Below are 17496 nucleotides of genomic sequence, written 5' to 3'. Positions count from 1 at the left end.
TACCGAAGAAACAGAAAATATATTTTAGAAAGAGTGCCAGACAGTTCACCTGATACAAAAAACAATTGTAGAACAACTAAAGTAAAAAATCATAATTTTGCTGTAGATGATATACCTGATATTGTATTAGATAATAGCATGTGTCAGCCTTCAGCTAAATATGTTATACAAGAGCCTAGCTTAGAAAAAATAGTATGTGGAAGTAACATGGCAACCCAGGCGAGTCCAGCAAGATCACGGGAGAGAAGTAGGTCCTTGGATAGTTCTACAAATAATGCTAATCTACCTACTCCCAGCAGCAGGACCAGCAGGGGTGGCTTAAATGAACAATGTAGTAATGATAAAATAACAACAAGGAGTAGACGGGTAGTTAAGAAACCCACTAGATTTAAGGATTTTGTTGATATTGGCTAAATGTATTACATAATAGATAAAGGGGAGTTGTACTTTAAAAGGGGGGGATGTTTATAGGACTGGCAACACAGATAAAAATGTAACGTAAAAGATGGACGCTGAAGAAAATTAAAATGAGTGATTTAAGTATTCAATTATAGTTTTATTATAATCAAAACAATGACTGAAACATCCACAACAAGCATCCTCTTAGCTCCATATACTAGTTTTTGTATTTGGCAATCAAGATGGCAGCGATAACGGTTGGCGGAAACGGAAATAAAAACTCGCTCATAATTATACCAATAATTTTCGTATACAGAATAACCTCTTGAGATCATCATTAATCATCAGACTAACAAACTAAGTAATATTAAGAAATTTTTTTTAACAGATCACACAAAAACAAAGTTTACTACGAACGAAGTCGTCCTGGCCTACAGGATAAGACGCACGGCGTACTCATATCTAGCAATGCGACAATACCAATGTTTGTATCCCGCAAGCAAATGCAAAACTTTCCAATAAAAATAAATACTATCGGTAGGCAGGGGCTTGGCTCTGCCCCTGGCATTGCTGAAGTCCATGGGCCACTCGCCATCAGGTGGGCCGTATGCTCGTTTGCCTACAAGGGCAATAAAAAAAAAAAAAAAAAAACTTCACTCGCATTCACGAATGACTTCCAGGACGAAGGAAGATTTTTCCTGATTTTATCCCGAATTAGACGAACATACATGGTCACAGTAGCGACCTAGAAACAATCATCGATCATCTGACGACGCGACCGTGGACCGTACGAACGAATGTCTGAAACATCAATCTTAATGGCTCTCTGAACTTTATGTTTCGTTCTAAGGTTGAGGTTGGTTATTACACAGATTCATAAATCAAAGTGTGATAAATCAAAGAAATGGATGTGGCCGACAGTTTAAGCGCGACTGATAATATTTGCACTGGCAACATTTAGTACGGGTGGAAGCTGGATTGAAAATAATATAAAAAAATGGCGACTATAAAGACGAGAAGGAAAAATGATTACGGCTACGTCAAAATTATAGATAAATAAATACGCAGAAGGCGAAGCGAGAGAAGCAATACTATACGAAGTGAAAAGCGATCGAAAGCGAATATTGTAACATACTGACAATTGGTGCGTATTAAATACTAACTAGAGGTCCCGCAGTATTCGAAATTCGACTATAATTATTTGGAAATGTAAGTTTGTACATTATTATGATTGTATTTTATACTTCTATAATCACAAATTTCGCCAAGACTACAATATATTATTATATAAGACAAACAATATTTAATCTATTCTCAATTTGACAACAGACGTCAAGAACAAAAGTTTGACAATAAATAGTATGCATGCGTGTGTGCCTCAAATACATGGTAAGTACCGTAAAATGGGGCGATTAGGGACAAATTCCAACTTTATGAGCAATTTTAAGGTAGTTGTTGATGTATATAATGCTATATCAGGATCAAAATAGTTGAGTCTTGGCATCTTTGTTGTCTAATTTAAAATTATGCAACTAGCATTCCAGTTTAAGCAAAAAATGCAAAAATAGGTGTAATCCCTATTTACCCGAAAATTGCGGTTAATTGGGACGAAATGAGAAATTTGCTAGGGTTGGCACTACTTTTATTTTTATATATAGTTTTAATTTATTTATTTATTTAGTTGCACCAACAAAGTGATCATCAATAAAAAAAATTGAAAACTGACAGTAAGTACCTGGCAGACATCACCTCAATTATAGGTGCAATCGACAGTGCATTAACTACAAAAATATATATATATTTATTTATACATATATAGTGGGCTTTCTTAGAAACGGTTTATATTTCTCCGTTCTTGGTAAGTACTTAGGGGCTGATATTTCTATCTGGGTTAAGAGATTAGGTGTGTCGGTTATTCCATGGATTAATCAGATGAATACCCCCACTCTGAACAAATATTAAATATTTTATTATGTATTACTTAGACATTTTTGTCCACCTTGAGATTTCATTGATCTTGTTACATGTCTCTGCAAAATCGACTTACTTATATTAAATTGCTTATCTATTTCAACTAAAGACTTATTCCCAATTTCGCTTCGAATAAACCAGATTTTTACCAACAAATTTAAAATATATTTTATAACTACATAGACAACCCTACAAACCTGTACCTATTTATACTTAGGTCGTTTCCATTTCACGTATTCTCATCCCAATTGACCCCTTTTTCGTTGTTATTTATACCTAAGACGTCCCCAATATCCCCAAAAACAACAGATTTTTACATGTATTTTTATTTAATCAAATACATTAAAACCAATAACAACTGAGACTTACCTTTAATATATATGCTGGTTCAAACACTAAATAACGTTTATAAATCATAGTCGTCTTCTATTATTATCAAATAAATAAAAGAGAGCAAAGTTTCTAGCACTAAAATAATTACCACCACAGGAAGTTAATTTGAAACGCGATTTTTTATAAGTTAGCAGCTATTATCATGCATATTCAGATTTGTTTTGTGAACTTTCAACATTCTACTATTAAACTACAAAAAACGGAAGATTTTGCAACGAATATAAAACTTATATTGAGCGTCGAAAGATTTTCCCGGTTTTTTCCCGATTCGCCTCTCAATCCCTAATCGCCCCATTTTACCGGTAGTGTGTCTAATGTTTTCTTTATTGATTTAATGTATCTTTTATGCATTATTTTAAAAAATTATTAGCATTGTGCACTTCTTCTCTATATTCTCTATGAGTGTGGAAAATTTCATACTCCTCCGTTCGCGCAATTTTCGTGAAAAGGGATAGAAAGTTTTTGCTTCACGTATTAAAATATAGATTAGTACGAAACGATATTCTGTATCATGATACTTTTATTTTGATTTTTGATACGGAGTGTTGTATCGATTTTGTTTTTGTAACAATATTAATAACTCTATATTACTATACGAGACACAATAACTACCACATCTCGAGTTAATTATCGATTCAAACAACTATTCGAATTATTGAGGTGATGAGAAAATCGGAAAGACTCTCATTTGGATATTAGGACTCTATTTTGGAGTATACCCAGAATCCCTAGATTAGGTATATATTGGTAGGTGAAAGAAAATGAAGACACGTTGGCACGTGAAGTTAAATAAATTCAAAAGATATTACCACATTATTGCCCCTCCTTCACATTTTGGACATTAGGTTGAAGTCCCAAATTTCAATGAGAGAATGATAGTGAGAGTGAGATGTTTGCCCGATGTGGAAATCGGACCCTCGACCCTCGCAGCAACAGTCAGGGGCTCTAATTACCGCATCACCGAGTCAATCGTAAAACCGAAAACCGATTATCGCCAACAATTATCGTCATTAGATTGAACACAATAATACGAAACAATAACGGTAATCGTAAGTCATTACACTAACATGTTATAATCGATCCATCGATTACACAACACATCGATAATATAATCGGAACACATAACTCTTTAATAACTTCCTATACTTTCACTCGACCTTGTAACTAAATATTTTCGCTTTAATTATCAAAATGCGAATGTTAAATCGCCGACTCTGAGTCATAATAATCATTCGTGACCACGAATATAATATTATAGAATACTCGATTAGCGTGCTTAAAAGATGAACTGAGATTTGTTTATAAAAAAATATCTATGTAACGGATCAAAAACTTTATTAAAATATCAGAAAATGCAATGAACTATTATCCATAATAATAACCAAAAAAATATTGTACTTAACTTATGTTATTAGTGGATAATAACATGAGATAAGTACAATATTTTTTTGGTTTGGTTTTGAATTCCCATACGAATAGAAAGGTAACAATAGAGTAGAGTTAGAGTTAGAGTAATTAACAGAGCGTTTTGTCAAAACAAATTTCTATACATATTTCGATTTCAATTATTAACATTTTACTGATTGGTACGCATTATTAAGACAGTCAATAGTGTTCACGGACTAATTACATTGACATTTCTCGAAAGTGACAAAGTCAACCTTGACATTGACGTTACCGGAGCAAACTGTCACCATTCGAACGTGCACAAGGCTCCTAAATGTTCTGATAAATAAATATTTATTAATGCCTATTATGTACGCTATAGTTTTAAGTAATTATTGCAATATGGCGACCGGCGCTGCTGTGTCAAACAATGAAATACTCGTCACGTGAAATGTGACTATTAATCCTTCATCCTAAGCTCGTATTTAACTGGTATGTGGACCGTTCTACCTTTTTTTATTACATAGATGGGTGGACGAGCTCACAGCCCACCTGGTGTTAAGTGGTTACTGGAGCCCATAGACATCTACAACGTAAATGCACCACCCACCTTGAGATATAAGTTCTAAGGTGTCAGTGTAGTTACAACGGCTGCCCCACCCTTCAAACGGAAACGCATTACTGCTTCACGGTAGTAATAGGCAGGGTGGTGGTACCTACCCGCGCGAACTCACAAGAGGTCCTACCACCAGTAATAAAAAGTACTTGGAAGAGTTTGTTTGATTTTTCTTCCTACTTAATCGTTGGTAGCTTACGAGACTATTCGAATTAAGCTCGGACGAGAGTAGGTGAGTTCACAGGGTCATCCTGAGAGGTTTCGCTAACATTAGCCCTAGCAAGAGCCGTACTTCGCTGAATCTAAAATTGACATTAAAATTTTAAAAAGAATCAAATAGACATAAAGAAAAAGAAACAATTTAAAAATAATAATTCTAAATTAACTTTTACTCGTTACTATTAAATCTAATATGTAAATTTGCGGAGAAAACTTTCAAATAAAACAATAGAAATCATAAACAAATATACATATGCACCGCACTGACGCGTCGGAATCATGACGCGTGTGATTAGGTAAAAGAATACGATTGTTTCATAGTGAAAATGTTCTTATTTAACGAAAGCTAACTTGATATGTAAAATTCCATTGTTTTAAATTTGTGTTACGTATGAGATTGTAATGAGCAGTCCGGTGATCTTAGATCCCATATTATTTAAGTCAAGGATTATTAAATTCGAAGAAAAGTCAAATGATCTGTCTGATCATGAACAGTTTCCGTCGTCCACAGACTTCAGCTATGCCAGATATGCCTTCAGCACTATCAATTGTCGATACGCCATACCGAAAATGATTATTTTTAAAGTGCGTTTGAATGAGGGTAGTTTTTTTATAGCGCTACAGAAACACTACAAGATTTTTCAGCGTCATTACGGCGATCCAGGTGTGTTTGATTCAGCACACTTTCAACCAAGGGTCAACCTACCGGAATACATCACTACTGCATAACATCAAACGTAATTCACTGAACTGTAATTAATTAATCATTACATGACCGATGGTCACGCTCCAACACTTATCTGTAAATATTACGTTTGCTACCTGTGTTATTGGATTAAATACGATATCATCATTCGATACAGATTTTCGTAACCTTATTAACTCAAACAAGGAAGAAGCTTAGGCGGAGCCCGTACCAATATTAATGTCAATAACGTTGGAAAAATTAATTTTATTGTATTAATAATCTGGTTATCCCAGACAACGGTCGAAATAAAAGTGATTGTCACATTATGAGTGAAAAAATGCCCTTTCCTCGTTGAATGAGTCACGACGTACTTTTTGTCCGGAAATAGTTATCCAAACAAAAAGTATTGGGCCTATTTATAAGGAATTATATTAATCACATTAATTAATCGCACAGATAATTTAAATGAGTTCACATTTAGAACAAAATAAATTTAGAGTAAGCCGCATTTTTAGTTTTTAAATATTGTTTTAGATTAGTAAAATCGGTGAACACCGGGAACAAGTAAACCCATAATAAATGTTAAAATGTGTGTAATTTAGTTTTAGGTTAAATACCTTTACAGAATAAAATAAATAATATATAAATAATCACCAAGCCGGTCATTTGATAGAATATTGTCTTTATTTAACAATAAATATATTATTGTGATCAATGGCAATATAAAATCAAATCAATATAAAAAGTGTTTGTAATATAATTTATTATGATATGTCGCTCTATGCGTCTCTACTATCCATTAGTATAACATTCTTTTGACCTATCATTTTTCTAACATAGCTCTTGAGTGCTAGTGATGGGACATGATGCCCCACATATTACACCAAAATCATGCTAATTAAAAATATAATCACGAAGTTTGTTTTTGAACTGGTGAACACCAACTGGGCCGCGAAATCGACTGTTAATTTTCTCTTATAAAATATATACAAGTGCATTGCAAGTGCTGTACTAAAATTTTTTTTTGGGTTTGAGAGATTACTGTTGGCCCGGAGGCCTTTCCAGTTTTACCAGGGCAGGTGGAGCAAGGGCTCAGCCACTAAAATCTCCATTGTGTTCAAAACTATTGACTAGCGCCACTAAAGCCGCGGGTAAAAACTAAAAACTCCGAGTACCAGTGGGTTTTAGAAAGGATCCAATCGTCAAGGTTACCCTGTGTCCGTGTACATGCACAATGCTAACTCAATACTACTATGTACAGATAAGGATTTATGTTATAAGAAAGAAAGAAAAAAAACCCGGCTGAATATATATATATACTTTTTGTTTAAATATCATATGTATTTTAATAACAATATTACGTAAGCTGTGGGTGATGTTCAAATATGAATCCTCAAAGTTTTTTTATTGTTGTATTGAAAACACAGAGTCAAGGTTTTTGTCTGTCATTGAGAAAATAACTTAATTTCAACGCCTCAGATAAAAGCGAAAAAATTGCACAGTGGAGTACGAACCGGAAAAGCAAGTAAGATTATGTCAATAGTGCCCGACTGAGAGCAAGTGGTAATTTTTTTTTTTATTGCTTAGATGTGCGAACGAGCTCACAGCTCACCTGGTGTTAAGTGGGTACTGGAGCCCATAAACATCTACAACGTAAATGCGCCACCCACCTTTAGATGTAAGTTCTAAGGTCTCAAGTATAGTTACAAGTTAAAGTCCAATTATATGTATGGTATGTCTTTGATGTTATTTTATGTGCTTATAATCGATTAAAATCGATTGTTTAATGATACTACCCGTCACTAGAGCAGAGTTCCTCCAAAAACACCTGGAAACGCTGTTCTCATCCTATCCGTCTTCGGAGACTTTTTGCCACGTACTATTTGAATCTAGAATGAAGTGCCCGTGTGACATGAAGTCCCAAATGCTGTGACATATCCTTTTCAAATCAAGTCCAAAAAGAGTCCATAGCGGTAGCTCAGCTGTGCCCAAATATTTTTGTACAAGATAAGGTTTAGAAAAGATCCTTTTTTTATTGCTTAGATGGGTGGATGAGCTCACAGCCCACCTGGTGTTAAGTGGTTACTGGAGCCCGTAGACATTTACAACGTAAATACGCCACCCACCTTGAGATATAAGTTCTAAGTATAGTTATAACGGTTGCCCCGCCCTTCAAACTAAAGGCATTACTGCTTCACGGCAGAAATAGGCAGGGTGGTGGTACCTACCCATTCGGACTCAAAAGAGATCCTACCACCAGTAAAGCTATTTAGTTATCCTATCAAACATGAAAGTAAACATACAACAATAACGATATTAGTAATAACTAATTCCCCAGACGTATTATCATCATAGTAATTCATCATCATCAATTTATTTACATCTTTTTATACATTTATCACTAGTGGTCACATTTTCCTTCACCTTTGACAACCATAAAAGCCTACATAGTCCACTCGGAACCTTTAAATGCCTATGGAAGTCAGCCCGTGGAACCAGTTTGAAGCAACTTGCAGAAATTAGTTAAAGGTCGAGCTTTGAACTTCGAACGTGAATCACTTACGAATCGAGAGCCGTAAGCGCTTTTAACCAAAGTTTTCGTTTATTTTTATGCCGGTAAAAAGGGCATTAATACAGAAAACAATTGCCCACAGTGACTATCAAGAAGTTATGGGTTTTTTTTTGCTTTTATATAGACGAACTAGTAAAATTTTGTTTAGTATTTCAAAAAGGGTGTTTGAAGATTTGAAAATGAGGTTCATTTTGCGAAATCTAACGTAGCTTTTGGGCGAAGATTGTACGAATATTCCACAGGCCACGAGCGTGTTAGTCGGATGCGCTAATGCCATTTTTTTGTTAAAATTGTTGTGATTAAATCGGCGGATTAGTCAATGATCTCGTATGGTACATAAGTCTGGCATCTCTAAATGAGTAAGTGGGGCACGATCTTCTCATTTATTCCATGCCATTTCCGCCAGACAATAACAGTTGCAGCACCCCCTCCTATCAGAGCAAAGCTCACGGCCCACCTGGTGTCAAATGATACTGGATCCTATAGATATCAGCAGCATAAATACCACCTTGACCTTGACACATGAGTTCTAAAGTCTCCGTTTTTACAGTACAGTGCTTTAAGCCAAAAATCATTACTTCTTCACGACAGAAATAGGCAGGTGTGGTACAAACCTGTGTGAAGTCACAAGAAGCTCTACCGCTTGAAACAACTGTGCTCATTCAAAGTGCATTTCCGGAGAAATCCATTCCATCCAGTAAGCCTAGTACCTGATGGTCTGGTACCTGGCTCTGGTGTTTCTCGAGGGCTTATGACAAATTCTTCTTTAAATGAGTTCTGGAAGGAGACCTCAGCAGTCGATAGAGTTTTTGTTGTATTCCTAGCATTCTCAATGACTAGGAGTCGGGGGATCTTGTAAGATCGTGTGGGCCGAAATCTCCTTCCTTTCTTTCCTTAGTTTAGATGGCAGAAAAAAAATATTAACTCGGTAAATTGCTTCGTGAAGTGCACATCGATGCAGACGGAAGGGCGAACCTCATTTAATTTTAGCAATAATTTTTACCCTTTGATCCAAAATTCTCGTTATTCCTCTACGGTACTTACCTGAAAAAAAAAGCATTATCAAATTAATATAATAAAAAAACACATTTACGATTTCAAACAAAAAAATACTTTAAAGCTTAAAGGTATTTTTAGCATATCATCCATTGTTAAATATTTAACGGTGAGAAATATTAGTGTTGCAAATGCGTTCATTAGGTTTTATTGTTTTTATTGTCGTTTGCTGGCTGGCAGCATTGGTTGGATCAAGGCTTCAGATAAAAACGAAAGCGAGTTTCCAGCCTTATTCATAAATAAATAAATAAAATAAAAAGCCTTTTATTTCCTGCTAAAATACAAAGTAAATAGGTATTTAATAATTTTATTTTTCTTAATTAATGTTTGGCAGGAATCCATTAGACATGGTGAAGGCCTCCTCCAAGTCCTTCCATTTGGTTCTATTTTGGGCTACCTGTATCCATCGAGGGCCAGCAATAGCTTTTATATCGTCCTCCCATTTTGATATCGGGCGACCCTTTTTTCTTTCTCCTTGTGGCCCTTCCCATGCAGTTATTCTTGCAGTCCATCTCTGGTCCTTTTAAGCCTTGCTACATGACCAGCCCACTTCCACTTCAAGTATCAGGCCTTATTCATATGTACATACTTATAATATATGTATCTACCTAGTTTTTTTTTGTTTCAAAATTCTTTAACATGTATCACCTGTCAGATTATCTAGATTAACTTAACTTTATACTAGATTTTATTGCGGTACTCAATGCCTTGACCTCTGGCGTCTCTGATAAGTCTATCAGCGACGGTGACCATATACTATCAGATTTGCGTCGCCTGCATTCTTATGCTTTAAATAAATAGCTACGAATACATACATTCATAACTTAAATATGAGAGATTCGAAATATGCAGGAAGTAATTTATTTAAGAACATCTTTAGTATGAAACTTACTAAAGGCTATCAAATAGCTAGACTATTCTAGCATGCGGTGGTCGTGCCTCCAATTAATTGAGTGTAGGAAAAAGATGAATATACACCTACTAGTTAGGACATACTATATAACACATAAATTAAAATTCCCGCTGAGAATGTTTGAAAAAAAACATACGGTGCTATAATATCACTTATGCAAATCATGTACTTTTTGAAAATTCAACATCTTAATACAATATTGTTCTTCTCGGCTAAATAAATAAAATGATAATATTTAAACTACAACTTTAAACGTTATTATTAAAACAGGAAACATCTCATTAATAACTATAAAAAAATGGATTTTCTCAAACTCAGTTCAGTTTTAACAAGAATCCCATAAGTGACATCATAGCTCTGTATGTGGGATATGTTCAACTTTAGACGCATACATAAATTTACTTATACACAATCTATATATTAATACGTGAAGCAAAAACTTTGTATCCCTTTTTATGAAAATTGCGCGGACGGAGGAATATGAAATTTTCCACACTTATAGAGAATATAGAGAAGAAGTGCACAATGCTAATATTTTTTAAAATAATGCAAAAAAGATACATTAAATCAATAAAGAAAACATTACACACACTACATACCATGTAGTTGACGCACACACGCATGCATACTATTTATTGTCAAACTTTTGTTCTTGACGTCTGTTGTCAAATTGAGAATATATTAAATATTGTTTGTCTTTATTAATATTTTTTATAGTGTAGCCTTGGCGAAATTTGTGATTATAGAAGTATAAAATACAATCATAATAGTGTACAAACTTATAATTTCAATTAATTTAGTTGAATTTCGACTACCGGCGGACCACTAGTTTACAGTTACCGTGTCTCCGCTCAATAGATACCTATACTCTGCAGAAGATACTAAGGAACACGTGTTTCATTATACAGAATTTCGAATTTGACGCGCTCAAAGCCGCGCCGGCCAAATCGTCAATTACAAGAACAAACCAAAACGGATTTTTACGTGTAAAACAACTTGCAATTTAAGCGATAACTTTCCGCTACGCCCATCACAAAATGCGCAATGTTATTTCGTCATTCGTTACAAAATTCAGCCTTACGTATTCCCATTCAATGTCTAATGAAAACTGTTTATGAGAAAATACAAACAATACATCTCCGGCGAAGGTCGCTTGTATTTTGGCGTAACAGCCGACGGATCACTGTTCACAGCGTCCTTCTTGATGCATCAGTAATACTAACCATCTTCTACTTGGCCTTATCCAATATGAGAGGGTTAGCGCATGCCCTTTTAACATGCAGTATAGGTTTGAGTTTTACGAACGATTGTCTACCTGATGTCAAACGTCCTGAGTACTATCAATATACTATACTAAAGCAATACGAGTCGAGAAGATGATAACCAGTCAAGTCTAGTTTTGATGTCACAAGATTTTACGTGATAATTTTCCGTGACCGAATGCTTCTAAACACGAAAATATGCGACGTTTTTTGTGAGTCCTTAAACGATGACACTAGAAACCACAATCGTAAACAATGTTAACCAGCTTTAAACTGATATAATTGAACAACGGTATTCGTTTACTAAGGCAAAAGATTCAATACAAATTGTAACTGATATTACATATTTCGTTTTCTTTATTTTCTTTAAAACAAACATTACAAGAGAAAACTGCCATCACATCACGCAAGATCTTAGTATCTTTAAGTACACTCGTAATTCCGTGGTACTACGCTAAAACATTAATCAATTCGATCGCCAGTACAAACGACCAGCTAAGCCCCTCGCGAACTGCTCCAATGCTGGCTGACTTTCAAAACACTTACTCGGAACAATAAGAAACATTCGCTTGTTGTATTGGATCGGAATGTCACAAATCTAAATCCACTGCAGGCGATTTTAGACAGACATTCGAAATCAAATTTCAACATAATGGATCTTAAATACAAGGAAATAAGGGATGTTAAATCCGCGCACGTTTGCAAAAGTACTTAATGCACAATTTTACATTTGTCCGCTTTTTTACTTGGGCCGTTTTAGAATTCATTCACCGATGTGTTAATTATCCGTATAAGGTGACATTTGCGACCACATCCTAATTGTATTTTTCCCTGAATTTAAACTTTTACTTTATAGAACCTGATGGCCGAGTAACTAAACCCAAAGTTGAAGTCGTATCTCCAATTTTGATGGAATCATCATCAGCCCCAAGCCACGGCCACTACCGGACATATCCCATCATGAAGTTTTGCCATAACGATCGGGCATAAAATTGCAATGAAAGGACTGGATTGAACTATGAAAACCTAATAGTACATTCTAGACTGTTATACAGTTTCGCAAAGTTCTATTAGTTTCCCAGGTATGTACAGTTATAAAATTAACCAGTCTCAAGCTAGAAATACGGCATCGCATGACTACACAGTGCACCTTGCCTATTAGACCATGAACGCTTCAATTACTAGGCATTTTTGTTTATTACTCGGTCCCGGTTCCTACATCATAAAGGTCATTCAAAACCAGTTTAGTGCATAATTACATAAAATCGAAATGTTTTTCCATCTGCACACGATTATTTTACGCATATTATAGGTGCTAGGCCCATGAACAATCACAACACTTGAGACATGAGGTCGCAAATGTTGCATAGCAGCTATCGCGTCCTTCAAACAAGAAAGCCTAATAACTACTGTAACTATACTTGAGACCTTAGAACTTATATGTCAAGGAGGGTGGCGCATTTACGTTGTAGATGTCTATGAGCTCCAGTAACCACTTAACACCAGGTGGGCTGTGAGCTCGTCCACCCATCGAAGCAATAAAAAAAAACTACTTCCCACAGAAGCAGATACCAGAGCACGATCACACTGTACTAGCATAGGCTGTACTAAGCACTGTACTAAGCACTAAGAGACTTGTACTGTGGAAACTGAGACCTTAGAACTATCATCTCAAGGTAGGTGGCGGCATTTACGTTGTAGATGTCTATGGGCTCCGGTAACGACTTAACATTAGGTGGGGCGGGAGCTCGTCCACCGACTTAAGCAATAAAAAAAACTGACGAGGAAGCGAAACTCTAGAAAGTCTCGCATGCCCTTATTTAAAACTCTTCTTCTTGCTCTTATTCTACTATCTATGTCATATTTTTTCATTCAGGTCTATCATGCATCGTCACACCATAGACACATATTATGAAGTCGTCGTGGCCTAAATGATAAGACGTCCCGTGCATTCGTATCTAGCAATGCAACGGTGTTCGAATCCCGCAGGCGGGTAGCATCTAGCATCTAAGCAATAAAAAATAAATAAATAAACACTCGCACACCCTTCTCTCGGATATACTCTTTCTCACACACGACCCCCTTATTTTAAAACTATTACCGGAATATTTAAACAGCCCAAACAACTACATAAATAGTTTATGAATAACATTATTCTAAATTTGTAGGTACGTTTAAAATTATACTTGGATTGTACATTAATAATGTTCACCTGTTATATTAAGTACGGACTAAACACAAGCGTTCGTAACACTAACTTACATAAGATACAAGTTGGCAATCGTTACAAGGGCGGTATGTAGTCCGGACCTAAACTGGTCGCGTTACGTAACACATACTTGCATTATAAAAATTTTATTATGAGATTATGAATATTAGTTAGATGTTTGGGTTTACAATACGACATAAATTTGGTAGCGTGTCTTTTTTTCCCCCGCCCTCCACTGGGGATGGAGAGCGGGGCATGTCAGAGTCGAACTGACTAAAACCTCCTGTCGCTCAACAACCAACGTCCAAACCTCGCATGAGACAGAACTCATGAAGAGGCAAAGGGGGGAAAGTGAAGCGTTCAGTGCGGTGCACATCTCTCCCATCACCCTCCCCCTCGGGACGCCGGACTGGCGGTCGTCGACGCCACGACCACCAGCCCTCTCGGTTAGGAGGCTATCCGAAGCCCGCCTAGATGGCGCCGGTTAGAGTGAGCTGGTAGCGTGTCTAAATACTTTTTCTTTTTTTTTGCCTACCTATGCTAGTAGTTCTTGAGGGGTTATGCTAGCTTCAACGGACGTGTAAGTGAATTCACTGGGCTCAGCTTGGCGAGTTTGCTAACACTAGGACAATGCTTCGCTGAATCTACCACCGGATCGGAATCGGCTTGGCTGTTTGAAAGTATCTATATATTAATACGTGAAGCAAAAACTTTGTATCCTTTTTTACGAAAATTGCGCGGACGGAGGAGTATGAAATTTTCCACACGTATAGAGAATATAGAGAAGTGCACAATGCTAATATTTTTTTAAAATAATGTATAAAAGATACATTAAATCAATAAAGAAAACATTACACACACTACATACCATGTTTTTGACGCACACACGCATGCATACTATTTATTGTCAAACTTTTGTTCTTGACGTCTATGGTAAAATTGAGAATAGATTAAATATTGTTTGTCTTTATTAATATTTTTTTATACTGTAGTCTTGGCGAGATTTGTGATTATAGAAGTATAAAATACAATCATAATAGTGTACAAAATTACAATTCCATTTAATTATAGTCGAATTTCGACTACTGCGGGACCTCTAGTACTTTTAATTTTACGTAACTATCTGTTTTCGCGGAACACAACTTAGGAGATTTATCAACTAAACGAAAAACATTTTGATTAATGACTTGAAAAAAAAGTAGATACCAAAACATAGGTAATATGCTAAGGTTTACGTATTTCTAACAACGGAACCACTCGATTCTACATGCGTGGTATTTGGAAAACTAAACTTAACGATTCATTCATGGCGGATTGAGAATTGGCACGCCTAAATACCGTTTTACTTAATTTCGCGCTAAAACTGGTGTTCCTGTTTGAGGGGTAACTGTTATATTTGTACGATTGAGACTGCGACCTCATGTCTCAAAGTAGCGACATTCACTTCTAGCAAACAGTAACTCACGCCTTATGGATGGTGACTAATCTGTCCTTGTAGAGTGTGTCTTTTACGATAAACTTTGCTACAAGAAAGCCAATGCTTCGGTACAAAACAAACGTAATAAGCTCTTATCGTTTTACGAAGCTTGGGTTTATCGATAGAGCGAAAACGGGGCTGATTGGAAAAATATTATTTTGATTATTATTTTTTGGAGATACTACGAGACTAATAGTCACCTTCATCGGTATAGAAGTCCACTGCTGGATATACGACCACCCCAAGGTTCGTCATAACGAGTTAGTAATAGTACTTAGTACCAACAGTTCACTGAATAACAATCATCATATTGATAAGCTATTATTTTTAATCACAACACTGATTTTTAACTCATAATCAAACCATTCCAGCTATTCTAATTGGTCCAAGCTCACTATATACAAGTAGATTTTTTTTATTGCCTTTGTAGGCAGACGATCATACGGCATACCTGATGGTGAGTGGCTACGGTCACCCATGGCCTTCAGCAATGCCAGGGGCAAAGCCAAGCCGCTGCCTACTATATTATTCCATAATCCATTGACTTAGATAAGTAAAACCGGGAAAACATTTCTGATACATTTGACGGCGAAGATACAAGACCTTAACAATTTAGAAAAGACGCGCTATTTTTCAACAAGCTTATTTTTAAAAATGACAATTTATCTGCTGCAGTATTTTGACTGCAAACCTAAAAAATGATTCAGATTTATCATTACGTTTACGTGAACGCTTAATCTAAGCACAATCAACCTTGCATAGAACTATTATTAGAGTCATTGTAATGATTGATTTTACGTAATATAAATGATAAATGATCTGATCTAAATGTTTCGTTTGCAATAATGTGTTTTAATAATCATTCGGCTTGAAGAATTTGGGTCAAATTTCGAAAACAAATTAATAAAGTTTAACTTATCAGTGCATAAAGTCAAATGATTAATCACGATCCCATCAAAGGTTCAACAGAAGTTCTAAAGAATAATGAAATTATTGACCTCTTCACTTAACTGACATTTGTAGCTAAAGAGTTTATTGTTGACAAGTTTATTTATTGTGGTGATATGTATAGCTTAAAGAAAAAAATATTCTCCGAAAATTGTGCAATAATTCGATTAGTTTTACAGCAGACAATATCAATTTTCTCCGAAACGGCTTGACCGATTTTGATTAAATTTTCAGACTATCTTCAAGTTGTATTGGCAAGTGGGATTCGAAACAAAGTCACAGCACAAATAGACATCTAGTAAATACCTTCTCACAGTACGCCATCCAACCAACAGCAGAGGAAAACATGATTGTGTATTTTTTTAATATAGGTACTTAAATATACATAAATCTAATATATCAATACACGCCGAAACATCATTTTGATAAGTCTAATAAAAATACAGGAAACATTGTGCTTAATTTATTAAGATAACGACAGTCCAATCATAATTTAATAATTTAATGGTTCTAAGTTAATTTAAGAGTTTCATTCGGAAGTATAAGGATATAATACTTATGGAACTATAAGGAAATCCATTTGTTTTTAATGATTTACACTACCTACTCAAAGAATATTGCTTTGACTGGCAAAGAGAGTTAATTAAGCGAAAAACCGAAACTTAAATATTATAAAAACGCCAGCGCAAAACAATTATAAGATAATACACGCAAAAATATTTTAAAAAAAATCACCCATTTTAAGACAGTTCGAAGTCTCGACAGTATAACACTCCCATATCATGATAATAATATGATTTATTTTCCTATCTTTTCTATTTCTATCCCATCTAAATGGGTGGATGAGCTCACAGCCCACCTGGTGTTAAGTGGTTACTGGAGCCCATAGACATCTACAACGTAAATGCGCCACCCACCTCGAGATATAAGTTCTAAGGTCTCAGTATAGTTACAACGGCTGCCCCACCCTTCGAACCGAAACGCATTACTGCTTCACGGCGGAAATAGGCGGGGTGGTGGTACCTACCCGTGCGGACTCCCAAGAGGTCCTACCACCAGTTCTACACAGAACGTATTTATTTAATATCATGTGATAAGACGTTGCTGCTAGCCTTCTTAGAATCACAGAACTTCCTTTCCTCCAACTTAGACAATTAAGCCTAGCCAATTAATTAATGTAAAAGCATCAATTGTGAACATACTTGAAAGGAAGCACATTCGAAAAAAAAAGTAGACCATTCTTTAGTTATACCAAATAGCCCAGTGCTGTGAGGACTGCATCCCTTTAAAATCTAAAACACAGACGCAAATAAGAGCAATCGAACAAACAATTATCGCAATTATATTATCAAAGTGTTTAGTTAGTTAAGAATAGTATTAAACTAGT

At 35.6% G+C, this 17496-nt stretch overlaps 1 protein-coding gene and 1 long non-coding RNA gene across 2 annotated transcripts in view; one reads left to right on the top strand and one right to left on the bottom strand.

Annotated features, from left to right (window-relative positions):
• CPH28 (cuticular protein hypothetical 28) overlaps positions 1-17496 on the bottom strand; it is a 60794-nt gene that overhangs the window by 29950 nt on the left and 13348 nt on the right.
• LOC110385760 (uncharacterized) lies at positions 1272-16563 on the top strand. Its single transcript, XR_002431015.3, has 3 exons — positions 1272-1543; positions 12332-12557; positions 16344-16563. It is a non-coding gene; the product is annotated as an uncharacterized LOC110385760 (long non-coding RNA).

Source organism: Bombyx mori, chromosome 12, assembly GCF_030269925.1.
Source record: "Bombyx mori chromosome 12, ASM3026992v2".
Classification (NCBI taxonomy): Eukaryota; Metazoa; Arthropoda; class Insecta; order Lepidoptera; family Bombycidae; genus Bombyx; species Bombyx mori.
The sequence above is the reverse complement of the archived record's forward strand: the minus strand, read 5'-3'. Positions and strand labels throughout refer to the sequence as shown.